The sequence below is a fragment of the Anastrepha ludens genome, chromosome 2 (assembly GCF_028408465.1).
Source record: "Anastrepha ludens isolate Willacy chromosome 2, idAnaLude1.1, whole genome shotgun sequence".
Taxonomy (NCBI): domain Eukaryota; kingdom Metazoa; phylum Arthropoda; class Insecta; order Diptera; family Tephritidae; genus Anastrepha; species Anastrepha ludens.
This window is the reverse complement of record NC_071498.1, coordinates 40,669,203-40,688,323: the sequence shown is the minus strand read 5'-3', so window position 1 is coordinate 40,688,323 and position 19,121 is coordinate 40,669,203. Positions and strand designations below refer to the sequence as shown.

The following is a 19,121-nucleotide window of genomic DNA, read 5'->3' as shown; positions in this document are numbered from 1 at the left end:
TTAGTTAAATATCATTTCTAAGCGCAATCTGTTAGATAAAATGTACGTTAAGACCGCTCGCTGATCGATACTCAACTGACATGACGCTGATGCGTGTAAATATACCCTTATTCGAATAATTTGGGAATGAGAAGAGTCAAATTGCGGCATATGATTTTTTTTTTTTTAAATCAGAAGAAGCTTTGAAATATGTGTACTCATATTGATTACTTGGATATACATTTTAGAGGAATAAAATAAATAAATATTAATGAATTCATTTTATTTAAAAATTCCAAGCACTTGTTGAACGGAAGTTATTAAAATATAACAAGCTAAGCTACATGGCCGAATAGGAATAAGAGAAACTATCGCAGACTGAGCGGAAGACGTGTTTCCAGAGCTTCAAATGTGCAAATCACTTTATTGAAAATAAGATTGATATATTTATGTATCAAGGGTGGCTATCTTTTCAGAGTTTTCCCTGATAGGCAGTTAGCACGTTAAATACTACATTAAGAGTCGACAGGGTATGAGTTTAAAATAGATATGATTAGCTTTTAAAATGCGCCGCTTTCATTGCTATTTGACGCCTTCAAAATGTCAGCAAAAGGAAAATTCCGCAATCCTTATATCGTCCCCTTAGTATTAAAATAGCCTATAAATTTTTTGATGTTTTGAGAAAATGAATTTCAACCTTTTTGTCGAAAGTAGCTCTCACTCAAATCTCGTTATGTCTGTAAATATTTATTATTTTTTGACTGACGTTTTGACCCACTTTGTGGAACTAGAATTTGACAAAATTTTGACCTCATATAAAATCGACGATGGAGAATCCAAAAATGCAAAAAAAAAATAATAGCCTATGAACACATCGGCTATTGTTATACTAAGGGGACGATATGAATTTTTAGAATAACCGCCTATTTTTTTCAATTTTGAAAGTAGGCAATCTTAATCGGGGACCCTATATTATCTCCCAATTCTTTGGACAAAAAAAAATTGGAGCGCACATTTTTGGTTAGGTGTTTGGCCGAGCTTATATGTACAAGCTGTGGTGTGCCGCTTCATAAAGGACACAAATGGGAGGAACACACACAACGGCTTGAGATTGACCCCGCTATCAGAAAATGTACCAATAAAATGGTGGTCACGCCCAGGCCCATTCGTCGAAGAGGGCATCCGTAACTTAACATAATTTTTTTAATATTTTTAACAATCACACGATATTTTTTGTTTTTAAGTGGAAAAATGCGCAACACCACCAAGAAAAGAAATTATATAAATTCAAACTTGCTGTCAATAAGTAGAAAAATTGCGTGTCAAATATATTTCTAAAAAAACCTTGGAATGGGAAGTAAAGTTTGTAGAAGTTTGAAAATTTGTATATTATATCAAATTTGTGATTTGTATTTATACGATTGTTGTTAAACAATAGGCTATAGCTTTATATAAAAATAATGAATGCCCAAAAAAAGAAACAAAATAGTCGAAACTGCTCAAAACGTTGATGAGCCATCGTTTTGTCGCGAGATGTAGATGACAACCCATTTTGTAATGTATTTTCTAAATTTTTAACTATAAAATTTGGAGGAATTTCAATTTCGATATTAAGTGACACCTCTCCTCAAAATTATTTTTCTCAATAAAGTGTTCTTAAATACTTTTGATTCCTTTGATTGACAGATTTTAATACTTCACTTACCTTATTTTATTAATTTTCATTTTTAAGATAGGTGGCGATGTTGCCAAACATTGTATGAATTTAAGTCTTCTAAAATAACTTTCAGTTGGCTTCCATATTCAGACATTTTACTCAATTTATTTAATTAATTTTGGTGTTTTACATTGGTAGCAACCTAGGAATATTTTCTATTATGTGCAGTGTTAATTATTCTCAAATAAAATTTTTTGGTTCCCATATTCCAAGTCAAAGTTTGACTTCACTTATTTCCAATCCAACGGAGAATCTTTCTTGCCAACAAGTGCTACTTTGGACCAAGTAGGCAATTGAGTAGAAAGTTCTCTCTACGAACAAATCTAACACGCCACAAGGCTCTCATCATGCCCGTCGTAACGTATGACTCAGAAGTGTGGGCGATGACAACAACCGATGAGGCTTCCTTTGGAGTGTTTGAGAGAAAGAGTCTGCGGAAAATTTTTGGGCCTTTGCACGTTGGCGACGGCGAATAACACAGGCGATGGAACAATGAGTTGTATGAGCTGTACGGCGACATAGACATAGTGCAGATAATGAAGAAACAGCGGCTACGTTGCCTGGGTCCTGTTGTCCGTATGGAAACAAAAGCTCCGGCTCTGAAAGTATTCAATGCGGTACCAGCCGGTGCTGGCAGATGAAGAGGAAGGCCTCCTCTGCGTTGGAAAGATCTGGTGGGGAAGGACTTGGTTTCACTTGTGTGTCTGGCCCGGGTTAGCATGATAATGAAACGACTGCCGAGATTTATTATACTCGGCGGAAATCGAGTAAGCGGCTATCGCGTCCATCAAGAAGAAGAAGACTCAACTCATTTAATTAAATACAATATTTTTAGTTAGGTGGCAACCCTGGTAACTTTTTTGGGATTTGTGTGTTGCTAAATACCGTTTGTTTCTGTTTAGAAGTCGTAAAACACGTGAGACATTAACCAATCAAAACGTCTCCTTCCCTACCTTTGAAAATAATCGCCTAATAATTCAGTTACCGTGGTCTGAATATTCCTTGCTGTGAGAAGTTTACTTCTTGGATCAATTTCTTATTTATTGCCTTCAGAGAAAATTAGGATGTTTCGAAAATCGACTACGCAACAAGTTTAGGAAGGTCAAATTCATAAAAACGAAAACCAAAAAGATCAATTTTATTTTTTTCGGTTTTTTTTTGTTTGTTTTTGAATTGATTTCTTGTTTGCATACATACATATGTAGTATCAAGAAGGATGTAACAAATTTCAAATGATCTGATAAAAAGGTATTATTTTTCAATTAAACAAAACACAGACATTTAGTGGCGTCACACGTCTTAGAACTTTGAACGCTATAGTCACATTGAAAGCAGAGCAGCTCGGCTGGCAAGATCGTAAAATGTTTATATCTACGAGATCGCCGCAAGATCAGCGCAAGCAACTGACTAGTTGACTAACTGACTGACTGACTGACTAGCTAACTAGCCGACTGGCAGATCAGCGCAGTAGGAACAACAACAATAAATACTTTGGCAAACAGTTGAATACTTAATAAACAAATGAAATGTTCGCGACTGCCAGCTGCCAGTGAAACGCTGAAAACGCTCAGTCGTGAATTGGATTACGGAACGAGCGGACATACAAAGCGTACAAAAGCGGTGTGTCAATTGAGAAGCGAGAGATCGAAAAACGTCATATTGAGCTGTTTGTTGATATCAGTTCGGCAAGAGAAATAAAAAACACTATACATAGAACAAAATATTTTGCGTGAAAAAATCGAAGGTGTTGAAGGTTAAAGCCGATGACTAAAGTGTGCAGATGTTGTTGATGTAATGCAAACAGAAAAAAATTAGAAAACAACGAAAAAATATTTGTAAGAATACGCAATATTTTCAAGTTCATTGCAAACGAGTTGACACATAAAATAAATTAGCAATAGCTATATATGTACATAAGTGTGTACTTATACATGTGTAACAAAAAACAACAACAAAATAAGAAAAGTGAAACGCTCGAGAATTTTGAAAAATAGAATAGCAGCTCAACGAATAAACGAAAACTGAAAAGCGCAGAAATATAAAGAAGCAGTAAGTGTTAAGAAAATAATACAGTAAGACATAAATGTCGTAGTACAACTAAATAAAGCAGTTTGTTATTTATTTGAAAAAGATTAGACTATAAAATTCCAAATAAAACCTTATATATAATATTTTTGGTAATCGATGAAGTATCAAAAGCTTTGGCTTCCAAAAAATCTTGTATTTGTGGGAAATAAGTCATGAATCGAAAAGTTCTACATATGTTCTATCTCAGAACTTCTCAGACAAGAAACATTCAAAATAATAGACAAGTTTTTATTTCTAATAACAATAGCCTCTTGCAAAACATAGGCAAACCTTTGGCTGAGAGAATTTTTGCAATGGAGAAGTTTGACATAAAAACCATCTGTTATGAGTAAGCTCCATAAATCTCAAAAGTTAACTTTAGGTAGGTAGATAAATAGAAGTGGAGAAGCAGAACTTAGACTGTTGCCGATCCATTGTGATACCACAGTTGCCGTTTAACTGCTACTCCTCATTAAACCATTTTGTTTTAAGTACAATTTTAAGTGGGAACCTATTGATTTGGCTGACACTTATATCCCCAAAGGGATCGATACCATTCTGGAACAATGAGGCAAAGTATCTAAACTTCGACGCGGAAAAGATGTCTGACAGACTCTTCGTCCTCCTCCTTTTAACAGCTTCTACAATAGTTGAGATGAGGTATGTTCAATTTTTGAGCGAGTCGACCTAGGAGACCGTGGCCTCTGAACAAAGCAACTAAAATAGAACCGTTTTTCTGTGACCGATTGAGTAGCGCCTTTGAGTGCCTGACGTCTCATTTTGGCCAAATTATTTTTGTAGCGCTACAGGTCAGACTATCATCCCATCCCATCTCGTGTTGGCTGAAGTGGTAATGCTACTTGTACCACGCACTTTGCAGGTTGAGAGGGGTACGCCCATACCAAGGGCGAGACGAGTGTCGGTGCCCTCTCTCGCTAATTTGCGTGCTTAACAATTCCCTCGTATGCCACAAAGTTGGTATTACTTCTGTAACAGCATAAAAAAATCCCTAAGAAATGCTTAGAGAACATTGCTGAGCAGTTCTTAGTGGAATGTAAATTCTGGTAACGTCGATCCGACCGCCGTTAGACTGGGGCTAAAGTAATCAGATATAAAATAGTTTAAAAACAAATTCGATCTATAATATTTTGTACAAAAATACACGTTATATATGGCGTTTAAATGGAGTTGAATACATTAAGTCCGATTATTTTAAACTTAAAAAAAAATCAGGGTTTATAGAACAGCTTTAATATTTTTATTATAATAAAGAGTGGCACTGGACTGGAACCCGCAGGGAGCAAAAGACGCGGTCGATCAAAAAACACTTGGAGAAGGTCGATGTTGCGCGAACTAGCAGATGCCGACATCACATGGGACGGGGCAAAAACAACAGCACAAAAACGTGTACGGTGGAAGAGTCTTGTCAAGGCCTTATGCTCCCGAGAGGAGTGAACACGAAAAAAAAACTGTAAATATGGTGATTGTATGTAGAACACACAATATTCCATCAATAATCGTCTTGTGGTTTTTCTTCTTATCATGGAGTTTACATAGTGGCGGCACTCTTTAGTTTTTTTGATAAAACTTTCTATAAAATTGTGTCAAAGGAGGTCCAAATTCATTTCTAATGACCATCGACTTTCAATGCAGAAAATTTTCTTAGGTTATTGGCCTAATTTTTCTTTTAATAAACGGCGATGCAACAAATCCAAATCGCATAAATTTGGTGACTAATTCAGATAACCGCGGAGTCAGATGGCGAGATAATGCACCTGTTGTTCATAGCCATTGTACAGAGACTTATTCACCAGTTTTGACAATTTATTTGTTTTCCATTTAATTTTGATAATTTTTTTTATGAAAATATAGTTCATACTACTTCAAAAATATACAAATATAGACACAAAACATACAAAAAATTCAAGTTTCAAACTTTGTGCAAAAAATCATTCAGTAAATTTCCATCAATGCTTCAATCTTTTTTAATTTAGAGTTCAATTTTAGTATCATAAAATGTAAATCCTTAGAAGCTCAAAAAACGCGTTGATTTTTGACATTTTTTTTTTTTTGCTGGCGGTCTTGTGCATTTTCTTCTTTTATCGAATGCTAGATTTTTATATGGAAGAAAACACCCAACTCCGTCAGCAAACCAAACAAATAAAATTGTCAAAAGTCAACCCCATTTTAGTGTCACTAAGAACTTGCATTTTTCGAAATTTTTCTAAAAACTCTGATTGCAAAGACCTCCTAGAAAAAAAATTAAGATGGCACCCAAATGAAATTCACTATAATAGTTTATTGAACTTCCGCTATCCACCATAACATCCAGTACTATATATTCTGCACTCCGATCGCCACAAAGTTTTTATATTTATTTGGATTTTTATTTTTTTAAAGAGGTTGAGAAGTAAACTAGGACAAGGTTTATTATTCTCACATATTTAAATAAAGAATAGATAATACAATTAAAATTAGCCCGTAAGTTGTTGTTGTTGTTATAACAGCATAAACATCCCATACATTTACGGGGAATATTGCTGGAGTTAAAGGCTTTCGCCGGATTTAAATCCGCGTCGTTCCGGTAACGTAGAACCGGCGGTCATGGTAACGAATTACCTCGTATTAAATAATCTGGTTTAAAAATGAAAAGTAAATTAACGAAAAAATAAATTAAATTCAAAAATATGGTAAAATAAAATAAAGTAGAATTAAAAAAATTAAATAAAATATTGTAATATATAATAGAATTTAAACAAAACAATAAAATAAATTAAAATTCATAAAACATAATGAAAAATTAAAATTTAAAGAAAACAAAAAACAATGGAGAAAATAAAATAAAATTAAAAAATATGACAAAATAAAATAGAATAAAAAAATTAAGAAAATAAAATGGATTAAAAAATATAATGAAAAAATAAAATAAAATAGAGTTTAAACAAAACAAAAAACATATGATAAAATAAAATAGAATTAAAAACAGGATTTAAACAAAACAATAAAATAAAATTAGTTAAAATTAATAAAGATAAATATTGGAAAAATAAAATAAAAGAGAAGAACGAAATAAAATAAAAGTAAATTAAATTAAATTAAACTAAGCAAAGTAAAAAATTTAACCGAAACGCAATTAAATGATAAAACGACATTTCCTATCAAACTTTTGTAGAAAATAAAACTAAAAAATATGATGAAATAAAATAGAATTAAAAAACGGATTTAAATATATTAAAACAATAAAATAAAATTAATTAAAATTAATACAAACATACAATGAAAAAATAAAATAAAAGAGAAGAACGAAATAAAATAAAAGTAAATAAAATTAAATTAAACTAAGCAAAATAAAAAAAAATAAAACGAAACGCAATTAAATTAACGATATTTCGTATCAAACTTTTACTTTCCTATTAAAGCTATTGTACAATTGTAGTAAAATATAGCGGCGGCCGTAGCTGAATAGGTTGGTGCGTGACAGCCTTTCAGTAAGTAAAAGAATTAAATTAATTTAAATTGAACTAAGCAAAATAAATCAAAATGAAACGAATAAACGATGTTTCGTATCTGACTTTTATTTTTCTATTGAGAGGTCTTACACTACCGAGCATTTTTTTAAGAGTTTGAAAACTCAAAATGATAATGCAAAACTGAAGTATTGTTGGAATGATTTTTTATTATAATCTGCTAGATAATTTCATGGTATTTATTTTTTGAAAATGATATCCGGCATATGTCTTCATAGCTACGAGTTGCATAGTTCTTGACAATTTGTTCCAAAAATCTGAATAATAAATCTTAATGAGTTGAGAACGACGACGAATCGGCATTTCGACGTTCCTTTCAACACTTCGCTCCAGAAACTTCGTGAAAAGATTTCTTTTTTTTTTCAAGTAAATTTCCACAATTTGGAAGCGTTGTTTTGACGTTAGACGATTCATGATGCCTTGTTCGCCATTCTCAACTGTCAAGCCATAGTTATCCATATCGATAGTGAACTGCTCCAACAACAACAACACACCGACATTTCTCATGCAGCTTAAGTAACACCCGATATAAAAGATAATTATCGATGATTTTTTGTTATCGCAAATACATCGATAGTTTTCGGTGCTGTAACCTTCGATTACACCATTTTTTTTTGTTATTCAACTCTTGTAAATATCACACTTAGATGCTTTAAACAAGCACTAGTAAAGTTAGTCTTGTAATAATAATAACAGATCGTATGGTTATCATTTGTTATTTTTCTAGACTACCAACGAACGAACACTATTCATAATATGTCGGAGGCAGGTCAAAGGCTACCGGTTATTATTGATAGTACCCGCATCAATAGTTAAATTATCTCAATTGCCGTTTACTTTAAGGAATTTTATAAGTGTATTAAATGTAGATAACCTTATACTGCTGCCTTTAAAGCTAAAATAATAGCCTATGAGTGGCTCAGTGCCATCCTTGCCTAACCCTCAAAATTTCATATATGGAGTTATTATGCGACACTACTTAGAAATACTCCAAACTATCCGTGTTAAAGTTGCACATCCCTAATTTTTGAACGAGACAAGGCTGACATCTAATTAAATGATTCAAACCTTCCTAAAAAGGCTGTTTAATTTTTAAATTATTTATAATTAATAATTATTAGGAAATGACTAAATTGAGGCTTAGGCAAGGATGGCACTGAGCCACTCATATTATACACACATATTGTACATATATACATACATACATATTTGTAATATAATACAGTGTGTTTAAAGGAACAGATACCTGTAAACGGCCATATTTTCTCTGATTTTCATTAAAATTATTTAAAATGAAGAAGTCAATATATTTTTTTCAAAATTGGCATACCGTTTATTATGCATTAAAATAATATACATTTTTTCTTTTGTATTTTAATCATTTAAAACGGCGGATGTACACTCAACTCTTCCAGGAAGGTCGCAGCGGGGCTTATCAATCGGTGGACATTATGGCATCGGCGTCAGTGAGCTGAATACAAAAAACCAAACATTTTTTTGTTTATTAATGTCATAATTTCTATATGAATTAAAAAAAATGGAAAAAAAATTCGCGGACTAAAATGCTTCAAAACAAAAAAAATTCACATTGAGTAATATCATAAAAAAGATGTGTGCAAAATTTCAGGGAGATCGGTCAATAACTTTTCGAGTCATCGTGTACGCCAAGTCGAAAAATATAGTTTTGAGAAAAACGCGTTTAAAGTTTGAATACATGAAAATTCAAACTCTCCCAGCGCTCGAACGCAATGAATAGAGTCATCAGGGTTGACAATCTATAATATAAAAAATACTTACGTTCTAAAAATTTGTTGACATATTCTTACAAAATTTTCCTTTTCGAAATTTTACAGGTATCTGTCTCCTTAATAACTATGGGGCAGGAACTCAATTTAAATAATATAATTTTAATAATTTTTTATGAGAATATAGTAAATTTTCCTACAAAAACCACATAAATCTAAGTCAAACTTTAGGAATATGAAGAAAAAATTCAAAACATTTTTATAAACATTTCATCAAAATTTCAAACTTTTTAACATGAATTCTTAATAAAATTTCGAGTTGATAGAATAAATTAGAGAGACAGGGAAAAAACGTTTATGGAATACACCCATTTACTAATTTTATAATAAATAATAATTTAGACTAATTTATTATTATATGAGATATCTTGTAGACTTTCTCTTAATTCTGGTGAAGGTTATGGGATTAGCAATTATTTCAAGACAAAAGGGTTTGAGTGCGATTATTTCTTCAATTATTCACGTTGAATTTGTGCATTTGTGATATAATTAAGGACATTTATCATTCTGCGGGAGTTAGTTGGAGTTATCTGCAGTGCCTCAAAGTTGAATGTCATATGCCCGTACTGGTTTCAAGATAATTGAGTAAAGAGAGAGTTTACTTTGTAGAGAAATATGAGAATTTCTATATAGTAACCAACATAGGCTTCTGAGTTTTATTCCTAGAGCCTTCCGTTTGGTGAAAATATAAGTTTTGCATGTTAGGCATGTTTTCCATGCCTAATGGTACCAAGTATTTTTAAAATAGCCGTAGAGCAGCTATGCTTAGGTCTAAACCCAAACTGCAGTGGGGGCAATAAATTATTTTCCTGAGTAAATTATAGAATTTGTCTCACCATCAGCGATTCGTACACCTTTCAAAAGGCTGGTGAAATGCTTACAGGTCTGTAATCACTAGGGCTAGTAGCACTGCTCTTTTTGGCTGCGGGAGTAAAGGCAAAAAGCAGAGAAGGTTAAGGCTAAAAATAAGGCGACAAATAGTGGTACATCAAAGAGAAAATCAGTGAGTAAAGGCAAAAAGGTGCCAAGTGGTGAGAAAAAATGAAAAAAGCTGTTGCCAGTAAGAAAACAGCTGCGAAGAAGAAAAGTTAAAAGGCTGCAAAAAGGGTGGTACATTAAAAGTCTAAACAACTAAAGCCAAGTCTGCTACTGCTAAATAAAAAGCAGCTAAAGCAAAAATAACAGCAACTGGTGCTAAATCCAAGAAGTCTAATAAAAATACAACCGCAAAAAAACGACAACATCAGTTAAAAAGTAAATAATTTACGGTATTTTTAAGTGAGTTACAAATGGAACAAATGGTATTTTCCACTCTTTTATATATTTATGTTATAGTAAATGTGTTAGAGTGCCTAGAAAAATGTTCTCACGGGTTTATGATGAAGAAGTACAATACTTTTGGGCCGGTAATTTTTGAGCTATGGCGCACACGGACTTCAAAACTAACAAGTTAAACAACTCTTTAAAGCCGAGCTGGTATAGAAACCCGGCCTGGAGCAACTTGAGCTCAAATACTTTTTACTTCGTCAAATTAACTCCAATCGATTTGGCACAACACTCATTTAAAAAATAAAATACAAATTAATAAAAAAATTAAAATACCTTAAGCCCCCATTAAGTACTCGCACGCTATTATCTAAACCTTCTTTCATTTATAACGACAAAAATCATACAGTGCATACGTTATGCACCAGACGTGGACTATGCAAAGTTTTAATAGCTTCGAAATGACAGCCATGACCTACTACTAATGGGTATAGGTATCACTTCAATTGGCGCACTTGGTAATTTTTATTATTGAATTAACCTTTCACGCTACTGGCTCTAACTAATGGCTATAAATCATGCTATCGTTTCAACTGGCCACTGAAAATTTGATTTAAAATGTATCTTTTCATCGATCATCAGTGCGCGAGATTCGCTAATTGATACGCCGCAAGTAGCAGCACCTTGAGCAGCACTGATAAAGATCAATAACGTTCTCGTTTTTCACAGGCGCCGATAAGCGAGAAAGCATCTTTTTATTTATTGTTGGCAAATGAATGCATTTTGTTTTATTTATTTTTTTCTAATGGCTTTTTCAATTTACACTTATACATACACATACATACCCACTTATACCTGCATATTTGGCATGCAATTGCATTTGTATGCCGCAGCATTCAGAAGAATGAACAATCAATCGATCGAACAGAATTTTTAGTGCACATTTTCTATTTACAATGTATATGTAAGTGTGTGCTTACAAGTGTAGTAGGTACGATGCTTTGTATGAACAAGCACGTACATAAATGTGATATTTTTTGTGTGCCTTTTTCTCAAATAAAGTGATAAACGATCGCTCGGAGACTGAGTTAACAGGCGTACAGCACTTGTAGGAAGGAGGCGCCACCTGAGACAAAAAAAAACAAAAAAACGCAACACTACATTACCCGCAACACACTAACATCACAAACGATAGCATGTTGTATTTTTATAAATAAATATTCGTACCTACATACATATTTTCATTTTTTAATGAAACTTTGTATGTGCTTTTTGGGTTTGCCACCTTCGTGTTGTTGTTATTGTTTTTTTTTTCGATTTTAAATTTAAATACGCAAATGACAGCGGCAATTGGACAGTCGGGCAGGCACGGAGCCAAGTAACCAGCCAGTCGGTAGACCCACTACTACTGGTCAATCAAGCGCACAACGACAGTGACGATCAGCAGCCGCATGGCGTAGACACGAGACAGACGCAACTCATATAACAATACAATAATAATAACAATAATAGAATATCACTTGCTTTTTCGTAGCCTAATAAACACCTGTACCCAAGACCAACCAAACAACAATACCCTGCAACCCCTGCATTACCTGTATGACAGCATCTTCTTCGTCAAGATCATCGCAGTAACGATAATCAACTTAGTAACGATTGTGATAAATGCTTAATACTATGTAATTCATTAGTAATAAGCAATTAATAAATATATTTCATTCATAGTTAAAACTCTGACTACTACCAGATATTACTATAATTGTTGTTATATTGTCGTAGCGCCGGTGAGCGTGCATAGTTTACGGTCAGAACCCCATTCATAAATAACTGAATTTCAATGATTTTTATGCTGGTTACATACATACTACGCAAATACTAAAATCAGCGGCGGTCGCTCTTCTTCTTGATGGCGCTTCAACCACTTGCACGAATGTGGTCGAGCGAATGTCACTGTTCAGGTGCCGTCAGACCAGAGAATGTTAATGAGCCTTCCTGGTTTGAATTGAAATCGTGAAAGGAAAAAAATATGACTCTTCAGGACTTGAACTTGAAATAAACACGCGCCTCAAAAACGATTCGAATCATCCAATCGACGTTAGCGTCTGCGCCACAAATTAACTGATTGCGCAGTCTTGTCAAACGCAAATTCATTCTATTCTCTGTAAGCATAAAATATTGCAAATACCTAGCGTGCTGAAATCCCTTACTGCCGAAGTGAAAAATAATCTGAAATCCTCTACAGGCGTGGTAAAAATCTGAAATTCCTTTGCAACAAATCTACAAATTAGTACTCGAAAAAATGTTATTTAACGTTTGCGCCTTCTCATTCCATTAACATTCTCTCTGGTCAGACTTCAGGTTCTGTCAGATACGGCAATGAAAGTGTTTTCAGCAGAAATTTCGGAAAATAATTGCAGGAGTAATGAAGCCGTACATGTACAATAGAGATAAAGGAACTTTCTAAAGACGCTCCTAGATGTTGTTTTAAAATACAACATGTCAAAATTTAGATTCTCTCAGGTTTCACTATTTTTATTCAAAATACGGTTCTTAACAATTATATGCAAAAACTGACATCATTTAAATGCCCATTATGAGCACATCTCAGGTAAGATCCGTCAAACAGTCGATTCAATTGTTGAAAACGTTGAGATATCGAACACTTTGCGCTTCAGCAGCAATATTCTCAACAGAACGTCCAGTTTTTGGTCTGCCAGTCCTTTTCTATCTTCGCAAGAATCAGTTTCTTGAAATTTGTTCACCAGCCTTTGAATTGTCAACTCATTCGGACGATTATTTCCACCAAAAAATTACGAATTTCAACCCTTTTTGTAATAAATTTCAATGACTTTAACACGTTGTTCGATTATGTAATATTGTACATCTGTCTACTTGGTAAATGAGAAAGATGACATAAAAAATATACCGTCTAGGAGTTATTCACTACTTATAGCTGCTACAGTGACCAATGGACCGGATCCGGATAAAAATTTTCCATGAAAATGCAATAACAGCGATGTAACTCTGGCTAAATTTTTGATACCTTCTGTTCCTTTTGTTTTCGTCGCTAGTTTGGAAAAACTTGTATTGTATTTCAGAGTTACATTTTATGCAGAATGGAGTTTTTTGCATACAATTTTAATTTTACGCATGAGGCACTATTACGGCAAAGTGATAACATTTGAATTGTTTTTCGATTTTAAGTTTTAATATCGTTCTCTTGAAAATGTCTAATAGTTACTGCTCCCTCGTCTTCTATTAATAGGTCCCTTCGTTTCGATAAAACGTTAGCAATCGTATATGAAGCAACTGGTATAAATAAACATATCTTGGTAGCATTGGCAAAGAGATGTAAATTACATTTGTTTGTGAAAATAGGGACTTATACCAGTTTTATGAGCCACAACCAAACTCACTAGTGGCGAATCTTGCTCTATAACTTTCCTGTTACTTTCACATGTAAATTTTTCGACAAGTGAGCAGAGCGGAGTGATAGCGAGCAGGCAAGTCCGAATCGAAGAGGCTTAATGTTGCACTTTCAATGCTGTTATGTTCCAAACAGAAAATAATGTATAAAAATCCGTATTTTCCTTGAAATGAGGTAATCATCTGATTGTTGTTTTAAGTATTCCGAATGCATCTTCGTGTGAAAAAATGCATCAAACCATTTTCGTTTTTCTTCTTTGTACTACTAAAACAGAAATAAAATATCAGTGCTGCCAAGCCCCATAAAAATTATCCAAATCATTGGGATCGTATGAACTGATCGGGGTACTGAACTAGATAACCTAAGAAAACACGCAAAATAATTTTGTGCTTAACTATAAACACACCCGTCAATTTTTGTATGATCTGGTAATGTCGAATGTCTTTTTAGGCTTACATTTTTATCTTGAATCAAGTTTACACAGGAGAAAATTTTGGAAACTATTCAAAGTTATATCAAAATTCTAAGATGGTGACCGAACCTTGAACCTCTTAACGAGATTATTGAGTCATTTCGCCTACAAGTAACTTGGGCTCCAGGTCATTGCGAAATCGAGAGGAGCTGTAGGGTAAATGAACTAGCGAAACTCACTACCAAATTGACTAATGAGTACATAAGTAAGGACATAAGCATACCCTTGAAAAAAGTGCTCTATCCAGACAGAAATTCAGCAGTTTAGGTACACAATTTTTAAATGAGTTAGAAGATCTTAGCATGATGGAAATCAGGGATCTCCTAAAGTTTCTGAACGGTTAACATTGGTTTTGGTAGAGATAAAGACAAGTTCCTCATGCGTTATCACGATGGACTGCAGGAATGAGTGTGTCCCATAGTAGACAACCGCTGCAATCGAACCTAATCTAACTATTATTATTATTCGTCTATTCTTAATTATTTATCTTAATATTATTTATAAAAAATAATATTGTTTGGCTATAGAAAAATGCAATGCGAAAATGAGATATTTTCAACGTATTTTTTCTACGATGAAAATAATTACAAAGTTTATGTGTGAATACCACTTGGTTGTTACCAGGTGTGCAACCATTGGGGCGTGAAATATTCAAAAAATTTATACAAAAAAATGTATTATATATTTCTGGTAGCCCGTTAGTGAGTTGCCCTTTCTTAAACTACTTTTCGGGTTTCCACACGGAAATATAAAACCTCTTTTAAAGTGCACTTTCTTTCTCATGCCTGAGAACACCTTTATAATTGAATAGTTAATGCCATTAGAAAGTTCGCGGTGTTGCCATTTCTCTTGTTTAAGCAACACAAAATAATTGTAAAACTATTTGCCTTCATTGAGGCGCCAATTTTGGGTTAACTTCAACTACGTGCTTGGCATACTAACCAGTATATATAACCAATTTTCTGTTGATTCCGTAAAAAATATGGTTTCACTTTTATGTCTTTCGCCTCTTGTAGTAGTATGCAAATTTGGAACTGTTTATTTCACCAAATGATTGATTTCAAAATAAAATATTAAAATAATTTGTTAAGCATTTTTATCATTAAATTAGAATGTTGCAATGAATGATTGCGTTGGTTTAGTTGCGTCTAAGAATCTGCGTTAATTTCCTCTCTTCTTTGTTGAGTTTCGCCAGTTACGCCTGACAGGCGAAAGAGCTCTTCACCTGAACATTATCTTACGACTCGTAACATTATTTTGATTTATACTTATTTACTTATATTATTGAGCTCATATATATATTTATATATAATTGGCGCATACACCCTTTTTGGGTATTTGGCCGAGCTCTTACTCATATTTGTGGTGTGCGTCTTGATGTTGTTCCATAACACAGTTTCACGGAAAATATTTTTTATGAGAAGCTTTTTCATGGCAGCAATACACTCGGAGGTTTGCCATTGCCTGCCGAGGGGCGACTGCTATTAGAAAAAACTTTTTCTTCTTTTTGGTCTTTCACCGAGATTCGAACCTACGTTCTCTCTAAATTCCGAATGGTAGTCACGCACCAACACATTCGCCTACGGCGGCCGCTCATACTATTGAGCTCATATATTTCATTATTTCATCGCCATCGCTACACATCGTCCACCTTAAAGGAGAACATTATAAGAGATTTGAGTGACTCTGTCGTTCTGGTTGCCGAGAATGAGCTCTAATTACTTAATGGACCAAAAGTAGCAAACTTTTCGCAAGAGTCGTTTGATCACCAGACTTCAAATGAGAGTAGAACTATTTTCTCAGAGGAGCTAATGGTAAACCTCCTATTGTAAATATTTTGGCCATTACAAAACTTCACTTAACAAACCATCTGCGGTTCGAAGGCAGCAAAAACTGTAGGTTTCTTCCTGTTCTAGAACAACTGTAATTCGTATGCCACAATCTTCTCACTCTCGTTAGTCGTAAAAAAATGCAAGCGTAATTTTTGTGAATAAAATCCTCGCAGAGTCGATTTCTAGCCCACTTCTTCTGGTGGAAGTTAACCTTAAGGTTCCCTCCCAAGTATCAAGGCAGTTTTGGCTCTCTTTTTTCAATCATGTATGAAATATTGCAAACTAAGTGAGTCATTTTGATCCTTATGGCTTAATTGGATTTGTTTTTTTACTATTAAGAAAACAATACTATTCAAACTCAATCAATAATTAAGAATTATATGCCTCTACCTTTTTATTATATTGCTGACTTCTTTTAATGTTTAATAGTTTTCGATCTTAGGGTACTAAAACAAAAAAAGTTTACACGTAATGCGCTTATTATGGGTACTAAATCGAAGAATATGCGGGAATATGCGGACTCCACCTTTTTGGACACTATCTAGAACCGGGTGTCTTGATAATGTTGAGTTACGATTTTCTTCGATGCAGCAACGTGCAAAATACAAATACGGTTTTATAAAACGAAATGCAATATTTTTGCCAGCCACGGAAGGCATCTTGCCATTTCGAAGGTAATTCCATATGCCTGTGGACAGTCAACTTTTAAAAGCTTCTCTTGAGGAACATTTTTCATAGACAGCATTTTTTGCCATACAGGAACAGGTGGTAATCACTTGGAACTTCATATTACAAAATGGACTGGAACTTATTGAGAAGTTTAGAGAATTTATTTATTTATCATTTAATTTTAATAATTCTTTTTTTATAAAAATATAGTTTATTCCATGTAAAACTCATATAATTCCTGGTTCAAACTTAAAAAAATAAAAAATAAAAAATAAAAATAAGGAAATGCAAGGAATTTTCATCAAAATTTCACACTTTTTAATCAAAATTCTTAGAAAAATTTCGAAAGTGCAGTTTTATAGGCTAGTATATTGGTATAATAATGTGTAAATTTTACCTGTAAATTTAAATTTTTTTGTGCTGACAGTATTGGGCGTTCTCTATCATATACAAAAATTTCAATTATTCACTAATGGAAGAAATGTATAAGACGGCTGCAAAAAACAACTTTCCTGTATTGAGTGACCGCTTCTGGGTGATTGTTTCCTTCTGGTTACTAAAACCGGTTATTTTCTATTGGAAAAACAATGGATTTCTGTTTACTATACCATATACATACATATGATCATTTGGGTGCATCACTCTGCATACAAAAAAAATGCAAAAACAAACAATTCATACTGTTTTTCAATTAGAATTACAAAATTTTTTATATTTTAAGAATTCCGCCAAAATATTTCGGAAAAATATTCAAAAGAATATTTGAAAACACCTCCAAAACTCTTAATACAGGGTGGCGCACGAATCGTGCTACAAAAACAAAACGAAATAACTTTTTTTCTAATCAATGTATTTAACTTTTTGTTTTTTTATTGTATAGATAATTCAATTTTATTTTATGTAACTAATTAGTTTTGAAAATAATAGAACGTAAATGACCTCCATGCTCATTCACGCATATGCGACACCTGATGAGAAAATTGTTCATTGCGCACTGAAGGGTTGAAGTCGGGATCGCCTCAATTATTGTTGTGATGGACTGCTTCAATTCAGTCAAATTACTTGGTTTTGCTTTATACACCTCTTGTTTGAGATAACCCCATAAAAAAAAATCTGGTGCAGTGAGGTCAGGTGACCTTGGGGGCCAGCGGAAAGTGGAATTTCTGGATATCAATTTATTTCTAAATTTTCGTTGGAGCTCCTCCATAACCGGTCTGGCTATATGTGCAGTTGCTCCATCTTGCTGGAACCAAATGCTGTTAAAAGGGATACGTCTTCGCCGCAGTTCTGGATAAAAAAACTCCTTCAACATGTTTAAATAACGATCCCCATTTACAGTCGCTGTTACACCGTTTTCTTCGAAGAAGTATGGCCCGACAATGCACCTTGATGAAACTGCGCACCACACTGTGACTCGTTCTGGGTGCAGTTCCATCTCATGGAGTATTTGCGGATTTGATTGACCATATACGGCAATTTTGCTTGTTTACATTGCCGTTTAGATCAAAATGGGCCTCATCAGACATAAACAAGCAATTTATGAAGTTGTTGTCTTCTTCGGCCATTTCAATAATTTTTTGGCAAAATTCCAGGCGAATAGGCAAATCCAGAGGGTTTAATTTGCTTGTGATTTGAACTTTGTACGGAAACAAGTTTAAGTCATCATGAACTATCCGCTGCAATGACCGTCTGCTAACTCCAATTTGCGCCGACAAGTTACGAGTCGAAACTCTTGGATTTGCCTGAATTGACGATGCTACAGCCGCGATTGTGGCTTCGACCCGAACATGGGGATCTCGATGGTACGGTCTGCGTGCGATGCTTCCAGATTCAGCAAACATGTTCACCAGCCTCATAATGGTCCATCTGCTCGGGAGAGTGCCGCCAAACTCCCGCCTAAATTCCCTTTGGACGGAAATGATGGACTGCAAAGCATGGTACCGCTGCACTATCCAAATCCTCTTTTCGGTATCCCAAGCCTCCATTTTTTGTAAATCTAAATACTAATCTGCAAAATAAAAAAAAAAAAGCCGATTACTCACACAGAAAAAAAGTTATTACGTTTTGTTTTTGTAGCACGATTCGTGCGCCACCCTGTATTTCGATTCCGTTAATAAAATGTTTAAACTTTTTATGCAGACCTTTAAAGCATAAACCCGTCTATAATATGAGGTGAGTTTTGGGGAAAAATAATCTTAAAAGCTGATTTTATTTATAAAAAATCCGGTTCTGCAAGTGTCATAAATTGAATTACCTTATAATCTTTGCAAATGGCATCGTCCGTCAATCGTATTTGAGACTTGTGAACTAGACAGCTACAGTATTCAAACAGACAAGCAATGGAGCGCGTAAGGGTCAAA

General features: G+C 34.0%; 1 protein-coding gene across 1 annotated transcript in view; it reads left to right on the top strand.

Moving 5' to 3' along the window:
* The first annotated feature begins 2,668 nt into the window (after nucleotides 1-2,668).
* Nucleotides 2,669-19,121, top strand: part of LOC128869519 (uncharacterized) — a 64,874-nt gene continuing 48,421 nt past the window's right edge. Inside the window, exon 1 of the mRNA XM_054112089.1 lies at nucleotides 2,669-3,745. The gene's annotated coding sequence lies outside the window, so the exon portion shown is untranslated. The remainder of the gene's footprint in view (nucleotides 3,746-19,121) is intronic.